This window comes from Temnothorax curvispinosus, unplaced genomic scaffold (assembly GCF_003070985.1).
Source record: "Temnothorax curvispinosus isolate PA1 unplaced genomic scaffold, ASM307098v1 QBEX01018532.1, whole genome shotgun sequence".
Classification (NCBI taxonomy): Eukaryota; Metazoa; Arthropoda; class Insecta; order Hymenoptera; family Formicidae; genus Temnothorax; species Temnothorax curvispinosus.
This window is the reverse complement of record NW_020228312.1, coordinates 56,797-76,143: the sequence shown is the minus strand read 5'-3', so window position 1 is coordinate 76,143 and position 19,347 is coordinate 56,797. Positions and strand designations below refer to the sequence as shown.

The 19,347-nt window shown below is 35.3% G+C and overlaps 1 protein-coding gene and 1 long non-coding RNA gene across 4 annotated transcripts in view; one reads left to right on the top strand and one right to left on the bottom strand.

The window, feature by feature from the left end:
• LOC112468479 (esterase E4-like) overlaps nt 1-19,347 on the top strand; it is a 61,896-nt gene that overhangs the window by 1,980 nt on the left and 40,569 nt on the right. The window lies entirely within an intron of this gene.
• Nucleotides 2,335-8,049, bottom strand: LOC112468480. Its single transcript, XR_003042407.1, has 3 exons — nt 7,946-8,049; nt 3,488-4,072; nt 2,335-3,130 (listed from the first exon to the last, which is right to left on the bottom strand). It is a non-coding gene; the product is annotated as an uncharacterized LOC112468480 (long non-coding RNA).

Below are 19,347 nucleotides of genomic sequence, written 5' to 3'. Positions count from 1 at the left end.
CACACACACACACACACACACACACACACACACACACACACACACACCTGACATATCAGATTTGTTTTCAGTGACCCCAAAACCTACTATCACGTGTACAAGTTACGTGTCTTCCAAGTTTAATCAGCACTTCGATATTAATGAATTTTTATCTCGAAAAGGATGCGTTATATCGAAAAATTGCAAGAAAGTATTTATACTTCAAATTTGACGCAGAATATGACCATATTTTTTTCAATTACAAATTTTAAGTTATAACTTTTTATTATGTGACTCTCTGCATTCTAGGCGCCATATTAAGGCCGCTATTTTAAATTTTTTTAAATGCGCTTTCGGTATTCGAAAGCTTATATGTTTACATAAATTTTGCACCCTAAAAAAATGTTTAAACCCACTCAAATTTTGGCCACGGCGCTGTTCCGGTTGACATGGAATGTCCCATATATATATATATATATTTATATATATTTATATATATATATATATATATATATATATATATATACTAAATCAAGAAAAAACAGTAATTGCTAAGTTCTACCAACAGTAACTTATCAATTTGAGTGACAAAATCGAGCAAGAAAAGACTATTTACTGGTAAGGTAAACGTAAGATTAATTATTTTGCTTCATGATAAAATCGTCCACACTTTGTAAAGATGACAAAGAATGTCATCTTCACTTTGAGCTGAAAAATTCTTCCTCGCGCGGCTTATTTATATCGAACATAGCTCTTTAGATTATCATTTGTTTCGATCGCTACGACATCATTTAACGAATACACACTTCAAGACAGTTGTCCAAAAATGCCTTTATCATAGTTTTATCGTCTCAAAACCGCCAAGTCTTTATCGTGACAACATTAGCAAGCTGCTCGAAAAATGTAAGATCATTAAGAATAATGGAGAATATTTTGATGATCGAATTCTTTTATTTATTTTCAATAAAATTTTCAATTTATTCAGAAATCGGAAAGAATTTATTTCTATCAATTATTCAAACATTTTTTGTTATATCAGTAAAAAAATAACGCTTTGTTACGGCTCTGTGCTCTTTTTTTTTACTAACGTTGATTTTTAATTATTTAAGCTTCCTAAAATTATTTTTGAAGTGAAACTTCTTTAGGCACGGTAGTGAGTTCGATTTGCAACACAAAATTACGAATTTTGCGACACAAATTTTGGGACACAAAAAGTATAACGAAAATTCGACTAATAGGCGTATGGCATTGGCGAGACGGGTCCTTCTTTTGACACGGTAGTAAGTTCGATTTTGCAACACGAAACTCGAAAGTGTAACGAAAATTTGACTAATAGGCGTACGGCACTGGCGAGACGGGTAGAGTGAGAACTGCGTGTAATACATTTTCGAGTTGCAGGCGGCTGCGTAGAGTGACTGATGCCGTTGTATTGTTTTTGTATTAATTTCAGAAAAGTTATGGCAAAGCCCTTTCCTTCAGAAGTTTCACTTCTAACACGCGTGGCGACCACGCGTTTATTTTTTTTTGTTATCTTTCCGTTTACGACGAAGCGATACGGTAATACCGCGACGCCAAGTACATAAAAAATAATACTATGTCCAGTACAGCTATGTTCCATCACGACGTGGTACCACTAAACTTAAAAGTTTTCACGTCAATCAACTTTTTAATTAAAATATCTCAGAAGCTATAGGCATGATAAATATATGTAACGACATTTTTCTTATAATAATATCGCGCATGTAAATTGCAACCAGTCTGATTCAAATCGGTGCAATCAATTTTGACATCTCGAAATCTCAACAGTAAAATAGTCACTTTTTTTGTGAAATGAGATTCCGTCAGACGTAAGTATACACGCACACACACAAAGCGAGTTTGTCCCTCAAGTCTTTGTTCCTCGCAACCTCAAGACCCGTTCGGAACTCTCATGTTCGTACATATTTGGATGTATTGACACATATGAACTTAAACACGTGTACATTTTCCTGTACATCTTTTAGCGGTCTCACTGCTGTTGAATCGCATATTTGAATGTATAATGTACATAATAAGCATGTATAATACATTGTTTTTTTAATGCGTTCACAATGCGGATGACAGTTAATGATGTCGTAATGTTAATGAATATTTTAAGAATAAAAACTTGTTGAGAGAGTAGTTTAACAGCTTATTGTTACTTTTGAATTTTTAATAAACAAAAATTTCTATTTATTTTTCATTTTTTTACATCTTTATTATTGCTCAGAAATTGACCGTCTTTCATTTTAATTAGCTTGTTGAAAGATTTTCGCTTATAAAATAATAAGAAACAATTAATTAAAATAAATTAACATTTATATTTGCACATAATACATTATAATCCCTCTCCTTTTCTTTTTATCTCCCTCTTTCTTTTTTCTCTCTATCCCATCTTCTACATTATAACATTGAATATGCTTATTTTTACTATCAAGTTAATAAGTTATAATAATATAACGCCGAGTAGAAATTCTAATTTTTAGTACAAACTAAAATTAATTTTTTAAATACTTTTGGTAAAGCAAGATCTCAAGATCTCAAGATTAATTGTATCAACGGACTGATTGCAAATCGACAGCTTGGATTAGCATTATTATTTATTTCTTCGAGATCTAAGGATTAACTTTATCAAGCTTAAACAGATTGATTGCAGTCAAAAGTTTGCATCAGCATTATATAAATGTCTACTGTAATTAAGATACATTATAGAAATATATACAATAATAACTGCACAAAATGCTATGCATTTTTTAATAATAACGAATTAATTATTTACAGATGTTAAAAATACTGTCATCGGGAATTGAACATACGATAGAATGGTTTAAGTGTTAAGTTTTAAGTAATGGATAGAGCATTTGTTGTGAGAAAACGATTTTCGATATGTTATAATCGTTAAGGAGGAAAATCAGTGTAACAGCTTTAGAAAAGACTATTTAAAAAAAAATTTTTTTTGACAAATAATTTTTTCTAAATTACTTTACTAACATCACAAAGTACATAATTTGAACTACTTTTTGTGAAATTTTCGTGAAAAAATATTAGATAACATTTATAGCTACAATAATCACAGAGTCGCCTAAAAAAAATTATGTCAAACGGGCGCATGCGTAGCGGACCAACAGAAGTTCTGAAACAAAAAAGACAAGTATTTTCTAAAAATATGAGACAATAGTTTTAGTACGTTGCACGTACGGATTTAAAAAAATTATAATTTGTTACAAAATGGCGAACTCTTGAAAAAAAATTGGTGAAAAATTGACCTGTTTTTTAACGTTATAAAAACAAACAAATTATTTAATTGAAAATTCCGTACGTGCAACTGAAGATAATCTAATTATAAGCCTTCACATAAAATTTTAAATGCATTCGTTGAAAATTCACTAAATTATGAGTGTACTCAGTTTAAAAAAATCTTGTTTTGAAAAAAACGCATTAGTTTTAAAACAAATTATTTATGTTATAACGTTGGAATTTTTTAACATACCATAGCGCATCTACTCCAGGACCATAAAATAAGTCTCCCAAATTATATGTTCAGCATCCTCCTCTTTCTGTTCATTTAAAGTATGCCTCTGTTGAAATCTAGTGTCACGCGTCGTTGCTTTTGGTTTTCGCTCAGCAGCGGAAATACGGAGCGCATTCTGCTTGTCGCGGTATTCGGTTACTTGTTGTCCAAATTTTATCTTTAGAACTTCCAATACTTCCAATAATCCAGTGTACCCTTCGTTAAACTGGATTACAGCTAAATAAGACCCCATCATATGCATTTCAGCGATTTTAGCTTTGCCTGAAGTATTTTTTGGAGCATATTTCCAAACAAGAGCATTAAAACTCTCGTTATTATTTTGAATAAAACCACTGAAGCATCTTTTTAACAGTCAAACATAATAATTAGATAGATAAATAAATAAATAAATGTTGTCTATAAAGACACTCCGAACAGCTGAGAGCGGTTTTCGAACGTTGAGCGACTTCTGGAAGTTCTATATTTAGTGGTGAACAAATATATGTTGCTCTTTCATGAGTAACTGCGCTCAAGTGGGTTATCTTATAAATTATGATCCTTTATCTGTAACAGCAAATGAATTAGCAATAATTAAATACCACAGATTGCGAAAGCAGTACAGATTAGTAAAATGTAAAATGTTAATATCGCTAAACAACGTCATCGAAAAGTACATGACTTGGGCAGTATCAGAAAATGTCATAAAATGTCAAATTGATAATAATAATGATCTTATTGGTTTGTGGAGTATATGAGGATTACAAAATGACGATAATGTATTATACTATTGATGCTTCGACTCAATGTATTATTAATTCTTCTATTCTTAGAAAAATATTTTCCTATATTATTATATAGAAATTTATAATATATATTATAAAATAATATTATCCGCTTTGAAAATAACAATGTTATGAGAAAATTGACTGCTATATTTCAGTTAATAAAGTTCTAGATATATCTCCAATACGTAGACTGATAGGTGATCAATATCTTCAAAATATTAACCAAGACCAATTAAGCTAGTCAATTTATTATAGATTTTATTAATAGCATAGATAGTGTAAAAAGTACAATCAAGCACGAATTATGTACAACTATATGATGTAGTAGTTATACGAATATAGATATTCAACCAAATTATATTCTATTATTTAAATTGTCTTTAAATTGTCTCAGCAGTGGTCGCTACAAAACGTCTCTAAGAAAAAGTGTTTACAAAAAATTGACATCTTTTATATTCTTCATTATTTTTTTATCAAAAAATTCTTATTATTTCTAAAAAATGTATTATTTAAAAAAAGAAAACTTTCATCAAATAAAGTTTGTAATTTTTTCCACAAAAAATCCCGGAAATGCATGTTTTCTTAATGTATCTATACTGTCTTTTGTATCTTAAAAAAAAGAAAGAAAAGAAATTTCTGTATCTCTCTTCCTGTAGTAGTAAAAGTTACTTTTAAATCCTTTAAATAGGTTAAATATGTGTGGATCTCGTCCTTCGCATATATCGATTTTTATCCCAATTCTATCTTTTCTAATAATTATTCTAAACTTTTCTTTTAAAAAAATCGCTATTTTTAATAATTAAATAAGTTATAATTTTTAACAATCCAGTATATTAAGTTCGCCAATACATATAAATAACAACTTCAAAAAATTACTCGACCCCACTGGCCATTGGAAAGCAGAATGGCTCTATCCACAAGATTCGGTCAACCTCCAAAAAGACACGGAGAATTTGCCCGCAATATACGATCGAGTCATCGAGGCTGTATAGGATTTCGGTTTGTTTTTGTATACTTTCAGAACACGGTAACTTGTTTGATCTTAGCCTGTCCTGCGGTATTTTGGGAACACGACTTAATTGTAATGTAATTTGTCATTGTGTATGATTTGTGCCAGTGCGACTTTGAATATGGCACGTTGTGGACCGTGTGGAGAAAATAAATTTCTTCACGGTCACGCTAGCGATGTTCGCGAGTTTTACAATCTCACTCCTTCGATGCAACAATTATGTAAGCTTCTACGTTTTAATTCTGATATTCCTTCTGTGGTTCTTATTTTTGACATTTTTGACGTATTCGTTTGACATATTCGTTTTTAGTTTTGGCGTGCGCACGATGTGGTTTGGACGCGGTGTCTGGCGACGCGTGATTTGGTTGTTGCTTGATGTATAATGTATAACATCTCACTTGAAAAGGGCCTGATTGAGGCCGAAACGTTGTGAAGAGGAAGAATAAAGAAGTAATGGCCAGTAGGGTCGACTAATTTTTTGAAGTTATTTTCTAATCTTTACTTTTGGTATTATTATTTTAAAGTTCTGTTTTCCTCAACAAGCGAATTATTTTACGTTAAATTTTTCAGTTCTGTTGAGACAGTAATTCGTATACTTTGATTCAACATACTATTGTAATATTATTGTTTGCACGTATATCCGTCACTTAAATGGAACTTAAAAAGAAAATACACGGAAGTGTCCCCTTCCGATATTGATGAACTTTTAATACATTGTATTTTAGATCAAAATAAGAGATACGTATTTTTTTATACGTGTCCAATTGCACGTTTACGGGGTAAAACCTCCCTTTAAAAAAATCGGTCTTTTTCTTTTTTAGAGCGAATATCGTTGAAACTATAAGATAAAAAACTACACTAGGAAAAATGTTTTGTTGTATGAACCAAAATTTTGTTGTAACAACAAAATAATTTAATTAAAATATGCCCAACAAAACTAGTCAGTTGCTGTAAATAAATATCTTTGTTGCTTATATTTTGTTCTTATAACATATTGCTTTTGTTATAACAACCAAAAATCTTTAACTACGTAAATTTTGTTATGTTGAAAGCGTTTGGTAATATAAATTGCTTTATTGCATTATAATATTTTGTTAGTATATAAAGTCTAAATTTTAATGCATAGAAAAATAAAATTGTACTCATTGGACATTATTTCAGTTTATGTAAAAGAAAATTTCATTATTAGTAGTATTTACGCGGGTAAATAACTAAAATGCTTAATTTTTGTATGTGAAGTCTAAGAACAAAATTATTTGGTCCACAGAACAAATCAGAAAAATACATTTAGCACAAGTAGCTAAATAATTTGTTAAGAAAAACAAGATATTTGGTTGCTGTTAAAAACCGTCTCAACTAAACAGTTTTGTTGGAGGCACTAATTTTTTTTCCTAGTGTACTAGATAGAAAACTAATAAATAGAAAAATAATTTTTAAATAAAAATGAGATAATTTTAAGAGTACTTTAAAACAATAAGAGAACATTTTTTGTTTTTTTTTTTAACTTTTATTATTTAACATTTTTAAAAATAAATTTTTTTATCTTCAAGTTAAAGGTTTTTTACTATGAATTCAACTATATAATAAAATATAATAAAATTATGTTTAAAAAAACCATTTTCGGGATTTACAAATATCTCGGTATACACACGCTATTCGTGCCCGTTCACACATTCTTCACGCAACACATTCTATTTGTATCTTTACGTAATAAATCACGATGATAAATACATTTGGAGGACATTTTATATATAATTATGGAAGTTTTTATCGTGCACAGCTAGAATGACATTTACATAACAGTTACACATATAGTATATAAGGCTATAAGGTCATGATATTTCAAGATATGAAAATGAAATATGACTGATACAAAGTGCTCGCGCGGTGAAATTATATAGTTATGGATATTTTTAATTCGACATTACTAGTTGAATTATGTAGACTTATGTAATGTTGCATTTATATTTATTATACTTATTATTCTGTGTATAAATAAAATTAGTATCTTACTACAATGTTAAGGTCCCCTGTCGTGTTTCTATTTTGTGCTACTTTAGTTTAATATGCCAGCAAGAAAAATTAAATTGCAGTAAAATAGAAGATTAGAGATGAATGATATAACAAAAGTTCAAAATAAAGTTAACACGCAAAGCAATATATTGTTGGATAAGCAATAATATTAAATGCTGTCACTTTGCGAGCATTAGTTCAGCACATGACATCATTTTATCGTGTATTAATCAGTGTAATTTTGTAAGTATTAAATATATTTATTATATTATGAAAATATCTATTAATGTTTGTACTTCTCATCCAATTTACCTTTAATTTTTTAAAATCTGGTTCTATTTTAAACATGCGTACATATTGTAGCTTCTTTGAATCTTTGTTCTTTATGAGGTTTTTTTTATAATAATAATCCTGTGTGATGTGCATATATATTTCTTCTACAAAAGTTATACGAAGTATCAAAAGATGTTTCTTCGAAGTATTATATAATATGCCAAATAATTTTGATTTTCTGTAATAATTGATTTAAAAAAATTAAAAGTAAAATTAAAACGTATAAAAATTATATATGTATAAAAATAAGAAATATATACATTAATAAAAATTTTAAAAATATCAGTATATACTTACAAAGTTGCAGCAACTTATATAAATGTCATTCTAGCTGTGCGTGATAAAAACTTCCGTGATTACAGAAATACATTTGTTCCCTTGACGCGAGTCGGCCAGTTGCGAGTAAGTGAGAATATTGGACTCTATCTAAGAAATGGCTAGACCGATCGAGTTCCTGTTAATTGTAATCGATATAGCTTGGGGGTCTGAATTATATCACAAAAATATTTTTAATTTTTTTCTATTTGCCCGCAGCCTTGAAGATATTACGATACAAAGTTTTAATATTGAAATATCTATTTAAGAAACGTTATTATCCCCGTCATCATACCATTCTGTATCTCTTTTTGTTACATATATCTATAAAACTTCTGTACAGTTACAATTTTCCACGCGTGCAATGCTCGCAGTTATGCTATCAGCGTTCTGTCATGAAACCATTTAACAGGTTTTTGAAAAATGTCTGACAATGAGTACTAACAGTTAATATTGAAGTAAATATACCGAATAAGGGACCCACCTCCGATGACCTTAACCTTGATATATGTTGTCAAGGACATGATCCTGAGTAACTTTCCTTATAACTTAATTGTCGCTCATTGCTTATTTAAAAGTTATCAATAAAAAACGAAGCAGTTACTAATAGTAGTAATGTCCTTCACACGTACCAATTCAGAGTGTTTACAAAATTTTACAAACAGAGAAATAAATAGTATGCTCTGCTTTCGGGGTGGGAATACACGTGTAGGGGGATAAGTGGAGAAGGACCACGGTTCACGTAGATGGTTTTCTGGACAGCATTGTACTTTTCACGCAAAACAAAGTTCATCCTACCCCACTTATAGAGCGAAACAAGGTCTATTATTGTACGATTCGGGTTTTCAACTTTCCACGCGAAGCGAGGTCCACCCCTACCCACCCCTGCTTTCGGAAGAGGAGCAGTCCTTCTCTCGCCTACATGTGTACTGTCTATACACACATATCAGCAAATTACTTTCCTTAGTATCGACATAAACTGTTATATTTCTCAAACTTGTTTTGTTCATAACTTTTAAATAAGCAATGAGCGACGATTAAGTTATAAGGAAAAGTTACTCAGGGTCATGTCCTTGACAACTGTGGGTATGTCAGTACTTACGGTCTCAGCCCTACAATTTATATTGTGATCTAGTGACGCCCGAAGAGAACCTGCGAGTTATTTTTGGTTTGTTTTGGGGGCCCCGCGAGATGCGGGGCGACGTGCGAAGCACGTGTGCAAGGCGCCCGGAGTGTATTGTCTCCGGATACGCTATGCAAGGAGAAGTTATTCTCCGAATAACTCCCTTAATAAGGAGCGTCTCCGACTGCTGATCCTAGTGTATCATTTAGGAATCAAGCCCTTGCCCGGAGTCCTAGTCATCCGTTTGGGCGTGTTTGGCAGCGGACTCGGTGGATCGAACACCACCAGTGTAGGTGGCAAAGAGTCGGTCTGCGTCTGCTGGCACTTCTGCTTTGGTGCGCTAACTCCGTCAAGTGATGTTCCCAGGAGCGTAGTTCTGGCAAGCCCGACAGGTCAAAAGGGATTAACTTCTACTCTCGGAAAGATTCCACTTTCTTTTCGAGAAGTGGTTGAAACGTCTCCGGCGTTGGCTTGATGGAAGGCCGAGTCCTTGGAGCGGCCGGCGGACTTGAAGCAGGCGGTTGTCCGTGGTTGGGACAGCCACGCTGCTTCGTGATAGCTTGCCGAGTGTGATGTAGTTTGAAACCGAAGGCCCGGAGCTCTCTCTGTCATCAGAAGCCTGGGGCACACCCCGTTTTGCAGAGGCCTAAGAAGCTTGCTGATTTAGAGGCCCTCAAGGAACTTGCTCTATAGTTCCGTAGGAACTGTTTTCTAACCGTAATCTCGATTGATAGCCCGTTGTAAAAGCGTCTCAAGTTGAGAGAAGGCTCAGCAGGTGGTCTTCTTATAGTTCCCCAGTGTGATCTGACGCGGCGGCTTGGCCGTACGGCGTGCTCGAGCGGCAGCTCGCCAGGCGCGTAGCTTCGCGGCGTGGTGCCCCGTGGTGCTATGAAAATTTGGCCGCCACATCACCCCCTTGGTTGATTTAAAGTCCGTCTTGAAAACGGATTGGTGGACGTGACGCTCGTCCGCTTCTCGTACGTGTTGGCTGCGTCTTCTCGGGGCTTTGCTCGCATTAAGGCGCTCCTTCTTCTTCTTGTTCCAGCACGTAAGCCGGTTTCAGCCTGTCTACCGATACTCGAACAGCTCGTCCGTTTATGCGGAGTTTATTAGCCGTATTCATAGTTTTTTCTTGAGGAATAAAGATTTCTTGTTTCTTATTAGTTATTCTACATTTTATTAACCTTCCTTGATCGATCAAGGAACCTTAAAATTTATGAAGTGTAGAATAAGGAACAAGAAATCCCCCCTTACTCAAGGAAGGACTATAAATACGGCTATATAAGTTTTCTCTCCTCTACTGAGGACTTGATAAGACTATGGTGTCTGGAAAGCTCTTGTCGGCGCGTCATGTCTCAGAAAAACTTGCTGTGATGTAGCTAAGTCCTTGTGTATAAACGTAGTTTTTTGACCATGTCTTCTAATTTTTGGTCGTCAGTTTCTCATTATTTTCTTTAATTGTGTAGCAAAACCTTCTGTCATATGATCCTCTGTGTTTTCTTCGTCCAGAAATTGTCCAGGTAATTGTATGGATTCCCCATAGATTATTTCCGCTGGTGTGGCTTGAAGACCTTCTTTCCAGGCAGGTCTGATGTTCATCAAGGTTAGCCTTACTATCGTTAGGCAATATTTGTATCCCAGTAAAATTGGCATCGGGCCCACTATATCCACATGGATATATTGAAATCTTCTTGTGGGCGCTAGGAAATTTCTTGTCAGTGTGACTGTATGTCTAAACATTTTGGTTTTCTGATACTGCAAGCATGCTTGTGCCCATTTGCGACTGTCTTGTTGTATGCATGGCCATACATATTTCTGCTTTACTAGTCTCGTCGTTGCTTTAATCCCGGGATGCGCCAGACCATGCAGGGCTTGAAATAACTGCCATCTAAATGGTTCAGTGACGAAGGGACGCATGACCGGTGTAGACGTATCACAATAAAGTGTCGTTGAAAAGCCTGGTATTTAAACTTGTTTTAATTTTAATGACAACTGTTTGTCACCGTCTAAGATTTCTTTCAGCTCTATGTCTTTCCTCTGTATGGCACGCCGTTTTGCTATTTAATACTATCATAAAAATTCTACCAAATTAAATTGATACTCAAAGAAAAGAAATTATTTTACGTCTAGACATATTTATAATTCATCGAATTATTATTAAGCTATTACATAATTGAAAATGCAGAATTAAAATTATGTCTAAACAAAATATTAATTCTGAATTTATTTTATGTTATGACATAAAATTTTTTCGGGAATTAAAATTATGCACATAATTGTAATTGCCGATTTTGTATTATGTACATAATTTTTAATTCTAGAATTTTTATTATGTACATAAATTTAATTTTAGAATTTTTATGTACATAATTCTAATTCTTGAATTTCTATTATGTAGGGGAGACCGGGGTTAAAACGTCTACGGGGTAAATACGTCTAATCAAATATCTCGGAATCTGTATATTGTGCGAACTCGCTATTAACATTGTAAACGCTGCTTATAGTACTCATGTGACCAACGGAGTTTCGGCAGGTTACCTGCCGTGTTATGATTTTTACGAGGGCAAACGTGTTTTCGGAAAGTGAAAGTTACATTTTCTGCGCGTGGAAATTTTGTAATATCTGCAATAATATTTGCTCCCCAAATCTCGAGGTACGTGATTATAAAGAGTAATGCATGGTGAACACGAATCCAGTGTAGTTTTTTCATTATCGTTGACGTCTAATATTTCGTGGGCGATCAAACCTGACTTATGTTTGGGGCTAATCGGTCAGTAAGCAGTCCGAGTGCATTTCCAAGGCATTTTTGGGCTCACTGCATATGGAATATGAATGAGACGGGAATTACAACCGTTCAGACACCGAATAGAGTCATCGGACGTCGAGGGGTGAAACAGTCGGGCGAGTGACTTCTGCGGAAAGAGGAACCCTCGTAACTATTTTTTAATAATGTTTTGCATAAAAATTTTAAATAAATTTTTATATTTTTCTCTTAAAAAACAATTATTAAAATGTATCCTATTATTTTTTAGGATTAGATGTACGTATATGTATTGAAAATGCAGTGCAGACTGTTATACCCCGGCATTTTTGAGATTTTAATTTTTCCACCGTTGTCGTTTTTGCTCTATACCGGTTAAACAAAGCGACGTAGACAAAAATTTCCTATATAAATTTTGTAGCTAAAGGTTCACTCTTTACAGTGGTATACCACATTTAACTACAATTGTTTATTTTGTTGTTAAAAATCGGCACCGAAAAAAAACGGACTGTTTAGCCCCGGTCTCCCCTACATAATTTTAATTCTTGAATTTCTATTATGTACATAATTTTAATTCTTGAATTTTAATTATGTACATAATTTTAATTCTTGAATTTCTATTATGCACATAATTTTAATTCCCGAATTTTTATGCACATAATTTTTATTTTTGAATTTTTATGTACATAATTTTAATTATTGGATTTTTATTATGTACATAATTTTAATTCTTGAATTTCCATTATGTACATAATGGAAATTTAAGAATTAAACTTATGTACATAATTTTAATTCTTGAATTTCCATTATGTACATAATGGAAATTTATGAATTAAACTTATGTACATAATAGAAATTCAATAATTAAAATTACGTACATAAAAATTCAAGAATTAAAATTATGTGCTGTGACGTTGCGGCTCGGCGCTTTGTGGCAGTGCCCCGCCGCCGTCACAAGGCGCGGAAATTCGCGCCCAGGGACGAGCCAGAGAGGCGACGACGAGATCTCCAGAGGTCAAAAATTTATATCATTTCCGCGTTTTGACTATTGTTTTATTTTTATGTAATCGTAATACGCGCGGCGCCTCACCCCACCACGACGAATCTTCGAGGGAATACACCTAGCGGAAGGGTCCGGGAGGACCAAGGACCGAGGAGGGATGGCGAGGCGGAAAGCGGAAACCACTGGGATTCCGGGCGGCGAGAGCAACGCGGCAGGCGTGCGGCGCGTGAGGCAGCGATGGACAAGGCCGCCGATAGCGGGGCCCCAGGCGCCTGGGGAAAACCCGGCCTCAGCAATCTGCCTCCACGAAATACCGGCCCGCGGGGTGACTGATCACCGCCCCGAGGTCAAACCGGAGGCACACCGGCTAGAACGAAGTCCAGTCCGCTGTCCAGGGATGAATTGAAGGAGTCGCTACGCCGCCGAGGGACCGTTGCGCGCCCCCGAAGGATCCACCTTACGACGATCCTGCGTTAAATTATCGCGCGAGCTTGCAAGCTCGCTCCCGATTGGTTGGCGCGCCCCTACGGAAGGGGGTGCCACACAGGGTGCGTTTGGTTTGGACGCTCACGCGCTGTAAGCGCTCACGCTTATAAGCGCTGTTTTCAATCGTTTGATTTGGTATCTGAGCGCTTACACAATAGTAAGAAATGTCGTTCGTTTTGGCAATGTAAGCGACTATGAGCACGTCAAAATGGCAAACGATAGGTTATTGTGTGTTATATTTGAGCAAATAATAACATTATTAAAATTATTATTCGATGAGGAAGAATATTTAATTTTTAAAATAAACCCTTTTTTTAGAATAAAGCAAGCAACATTTAATTTTATTCTACAAATTTTAAAACCTAAATTACTAAGATCAAAATCAGGACGTAAAACAATATCACCTGAAAAACAATTATTTATCGCTATATGGAAAATGGCCACCCCAGATTCATATCGGTATGTTATTAATATTATTATTACACATTGTTGTTTCAATTTTTAAATCAAATAAAGGGAAGTAAGAGAGGCAATCAGAGCCACGCGCGGTAATTAATGCGCAATCAAAATAAGTCAATAATAAAATATATATATTAGTTAATACAAATTCGGACGTTTCGACACTTTTTTTGTGTCATCTTCAGAGCGTAAAAATGAAAATAATACATGAAAATTTTAGACAATAAATTACAGTCAAACGCGACAAAATGAGTCAATCAGTAGAAAAGCGCAGTCAAATCAATAAAATAAAATTCATACGAATCTTTGGTAGTCTGTCAGGATATGCCGATATGCAAATGCTCCGAATCGATCGCATCTTCGACGTTTACTCTCAGGTTGGAAGACCAGGTAGAAAGGAGAAATTCGATTGTCCTTTCTAAACCGTGAATCGGAGTCGCAATATGTTAAAAACGCAATGTATCAGTATTAAAATTACAATCACAAATTCTTACTTACGGAGCATTACAGACCAGTAAGTCGCAGTGTTAAAATGTACCTGTCGCTCTGACGTGTTGTGAGTGAGTGAAGCGTTGGTAGAAATTGGAAGGTTAACATAATAAAAGCGGTGTATACATGAGTTAGGGCCAGTTTTACAAGTGTCGGTTAACTTTTAATCTTAGATTAACTCACTCTTCGTCTTTTTCTAAGGGGAACGTTAGAAGGAGGCGAATTAAGAGTGAGTTAATCTAAGATTAAAAGTTAACCGACACTTGTGAAACTGGGTTTTAATGGTGGAGATAAAAATTCACAACGATTTTTTAAACAGAACAATTTAAGAACATAACAAGGGATCTGAAAGTGAGATTATCGTATAATAGCTTAAACAAAATGCGAACCTTCATAAAAGCTCATAAGAATAGTCTCCCACGTTCTAAACAATGTAACGTAGTATACAAAATTAACTGTAATGATTGCGACGCATCTTTATGTAGGCCAAACGAGCAGAAAATTACAAACAAGAATTAAGGAACACCAGAACCATATATAAATTGGAATACATCTAATCATTCTGTTATAACAAATCATAGATTAGCATTAAATCATAATTTTGATTGGGATAATGTGGAAATTCTAGATAATAAATCGTATTTTTATAAACGCTTAATTTTCGAGATGCTGTGCATAAAGAGACAGGAAAATGGATTGAATTTGCAGACGGACACGGAAGATTTACCGGATACTTATTTGAACGTTATTGATAGGTTATCACAAATTTAGAGTTATTCGTTGTGAATATTTATCCCCACCATTAACTCATGCACACACCGCTTTTATTATGTTAACCTTCCGATTTCTATCAACGCTTCACTCACTCACGACATGCTAGAGCGACAGATACATTATTTTAACACTGCAACTTACTGGTCTGTAATGGTCCGTAAGTAAGAATTTGTGATTGTAATTTTAATACTGATACATTGCGTTTTTTAACATATTGCGACTCCAATTCACGGTTTAGAAAGGACAATCGAATCTCTCCTTTCTACCTGGTCTGGTTTTCCAACCTGAGAGTAAACGTCGAAGGTGCGATCGATTCGAAGCATTTGCATATCCTGACAGACTACCGAACATTCGTACGAATTTTATTTTATTGATTTGACTGCGCTTTTCTACTGATTGACTCATTTCATCGCGATTGACTGTAATTTATCGTCTGAAATGTTCATGTATTATTTTCATTTTTACGCTGAAGATGACACAAAAAAGTATTAACATAATATATTTTATTATTGACTTATTTTGATTGCGCATTAATTACCGCGCGTGGCTCTGATTGCCTCTCTCACTTCCCTTTATTTGATTTATTCAAGAGAGCCTATATTTCGTTTATTCAAATTTTAATTTATATTTGTGTATGCATATAATTTTTCCTTGCTTAATATTTAAATTATGTACAGATCTATTTGTGAGAAATTCAGTGTAGGAAAAGCCACTGCGTTAAATGCTGGAAATTGGAATATCGTTACAATTTTTACGTCTATAATTCGATTCAACGACATGTTTGTTGATATGCAATCCGCTAACAATGCGTTCCGAAATGAACGTAAGCGCTTACGCTTGATCACGCTCACACTGCCCTACCTTGCAGAAATAAGCGTTTGTCAGCAGAAGTTATGACGTCACGATGACGTCATTAGTCGATCCGTAAGCGCTTACAACTCCAAAGCGAACGACGTGAGTAACGCTCATAAGCGCTTACAGCGCGTGAGCGTCCAAACCGAACGCACCCTGGTGCCACATCGATTCCGCAATCGAGTGGATTTAGCGAGACACTCTCTGGTCGTCCGTCGGCGAGGCCGAACACGAAAAGTTTCCTTAAGATTCGCGATAGCCGCCCCGAGTCGGGTATTCGTTTCGTTCTGCGACGACGTGGTACGAGGTGACGGCGGGGAACCCTACGAGGAGGCATCGCATCGGTGAGGTTGTCTGCAAGTACTTAATACCGACATGTAACGCCACGACGCCGCCCTCCGGTGCGCGCTCTCGTCCGGGATTACGTTTGTAAAATTGCGACACGTACGGTTCTTTGAGACCGAGTATCGAATGGCGATCGACAGCGAGAGCGAAGGGCCTCGGGATGGTATCGTGGCCGCGGAATCGCGATAACGACGTGATAACAAGCCTCTGGAGATCGCGATAGATTTGTTGGCGAAATCCGGTAATGCGAGTCCGTTTTCGTGTAACGTCCGCGCTCGCGGTTGCGTCTCGCGCACACGGTGTTCACGGCGTATCGAATTACCAAATATTGCGTAGGTCGGAATGTTGTCTGCGTCGGCACATCAATCGCGTCAACGTGCCGTTTAGGTGGGCTAATTGCCTTAGAAAGTTATGCGTGTCAGGATAGTTATGTTCGGATGCGTGTTTCGGTAATTGCGTGTAAGAAGTAGTCGTGCGGGCGGGAGAACGTTATTCGCGTGATTTACTCTATTCTCGCGATCGGCTCAGTGCCGTCGTGATTGCGTATTATTATTGCTCGCGGTAATTCCGCATATTTTTCCTCGCGTTCGTTCCAGTATTTCGCGCTATGCCGAGTACTTCGGCGTATCATTCTTCGCGTTCGAAAGTCACGGGAGACAATGTGCCGAATTCGATCAGAATGACTTGCGTTGACTTTAGTTATTACGTGCGTTAAATTAAGTCCGTATTTTTGCGTTAGTTATAAGATTTCGCGTCTCTTGGCGATCGCGCCGGAATATTTCTCGCGTTATTGCGTTGCGTACGGTCCTTATTACGTTGAGCCGCGGCTTACACCACGATTCCACTGGCGTTAGGCTTAAGATAATTGGCGACAGAATTCTCGTGCGACTCTATACGTGGCGTTCACACGCTCCAAGCGTGACGTACCGTCCTCTCGCGATCTTTCCTGCGAGACCAGATTTTCTATTTCCGGGATTATTTCGTGTTTATTGTCGATGCTCCATATTATTTATAAGTTTCCTCCTATTGTATTTCTCTAATCTAATCGCAGCGCATTCTGCGCGTTTACTATACGATAACGTGATACTCCGTTCATTTCTGGCGTCCGCGCTATCATTATTTTTGTTGTTTCATTTCTGACGCTCGCGCGATTAATTAATTATTTGATTTGTTCGATTGACTGAAGCCGAATTGGCATGTATTGTTTCACCCGCGAGTTACTAAAAAATAAACGTTATTTTTTTTTAATTGTTAATCGCTTGAGTTCGTAGCCTTATTTATTGGGTGTCACCCCGCCCATATCGCGTTGCCCTTCATCACCCCCGCCCCAGCCCTTAGGTCGAGCTAGTCGATTCCTCGCACGTCCGCACGTTTCGTTTCGCGTCTCGTCTCGATTTTCTTTCGCGATTTCGCGGACGCGAATTTACGCGTCTGGCGCCCAACAACAAAATCGTTTCGCGAAGTGTCGAAGGTGCGAGGGTTCTCGTCGGAGAGGCCTGTCACCTTTCTCTCCGTTTCCCCTTTTGATCCGGCACACGTCCCGGCGCGGTCCGGGAGTGCAAAAAGCCGTGACAATGCATAAAAATTCGGAAATTAAAATTATGTACATAATAGAAATTTAAGAATTAAAATTATGTACATAATTGAAATTCAAGAATTAAAATTATGTACATAATAGAAATTCAAAAATTAAAATTATGTACATAATGGAAATTCAAGAACTAGAATTATGTAAGGGTGATGTAGATACATATTAGGCAGTACGACGGGTTGCACGGCAGATTTTGCAGGGGCAAGCGTGGTAGGTAACGGCTCAGTAGGTAACGGCATATACATATACCGTCAGAACTTTTCCACAGTACACAATATTTATGATAAATATTCATAAATATATATACTACAATGTTTATGGGTTAAAAATTGACGGTAATTGTTTATTTAATAAAATTTTATTCAATAATTATTTAATAAATTAAAGAATTTGTTGCACGGCTCTTTTTGGTCTTAAAATATTCTATGGACCGTGTCCTATCAGAATATGCAACTTACGATTTTGTTGCTCGACCCTAACTGCAAATAAACAAATTATTTATCTCCGCGTTGACCGTTACCTACGCTTCGATGGCTAAGAACTAACTAAAAGAATTTGTTGCTCGGGTCTTTTTATTATTTAAATATTTTATGGACCGTGCCCTATCAAAATATGCAACTTACGATTTTTTTGCTCGCCCCTAACTGCAAATAAACAAATTATTTATCTCCGCGTCGACCGTTACCTACGACTTCGATGGCGAAGAACCAACTAAAAGAATTTGTTGCTCGGGTCTTTGTGTTATTTAAATATTCTATGGACCGTGCCCTACCAGAATATGCAACGTATGATTTTGTTTTTAATTACCTACATTAAAAAAAAACGTTTAAATCCGAGTAGTTTTAACCGGTTCCGAGATAAAAACCTAATTTGCCTCCACTATAAATAATTTGTTTATTTGCAGTTAGGAGCGAGCAACAAAATCCTAAGTTGCATATCCTGATAGGGCACGGTCCATAGAATATTTTAAGACCAAAAAGAACCAAGCAACAAATTCTTTAATTTATTAAATAATTATTAAATAAAAATTTATTAAATTAACAATTAGCGTCAATTTTTAACCCATAAACATTGTAGTGTTTCTAATTACCTTCATTAAAAAAAAAAAAAGTTCAAATCCGAGTAGTTTTAACCGGTTTCGAGATAAAAACCTAATTTGCCTCCACTATATTTATTTTTTAATAATATTATATGAATATTTTTATAATAAATCTTTATGATCTATTCAATCTAAGATTACGAAAATATTTATGAACTGCATATTTTGGTAAATATTTATGAAACATTCAAATAATTATTATAAATATTTTATAAATATTGTGTGCTGTCTCGGTTACTAATCGAGTGCCTTTATATCAATAAAGTGTGCAACGTTCCAATTATGACGGATTTGGGTGATAATCATTTTGTGATTATTATAAAAGAAATAAAGATGAAAAATTAAATTTTATAAAGTTAACACGATAAAATAATCATGATGCTACAAACTTTCTTTCTTCAC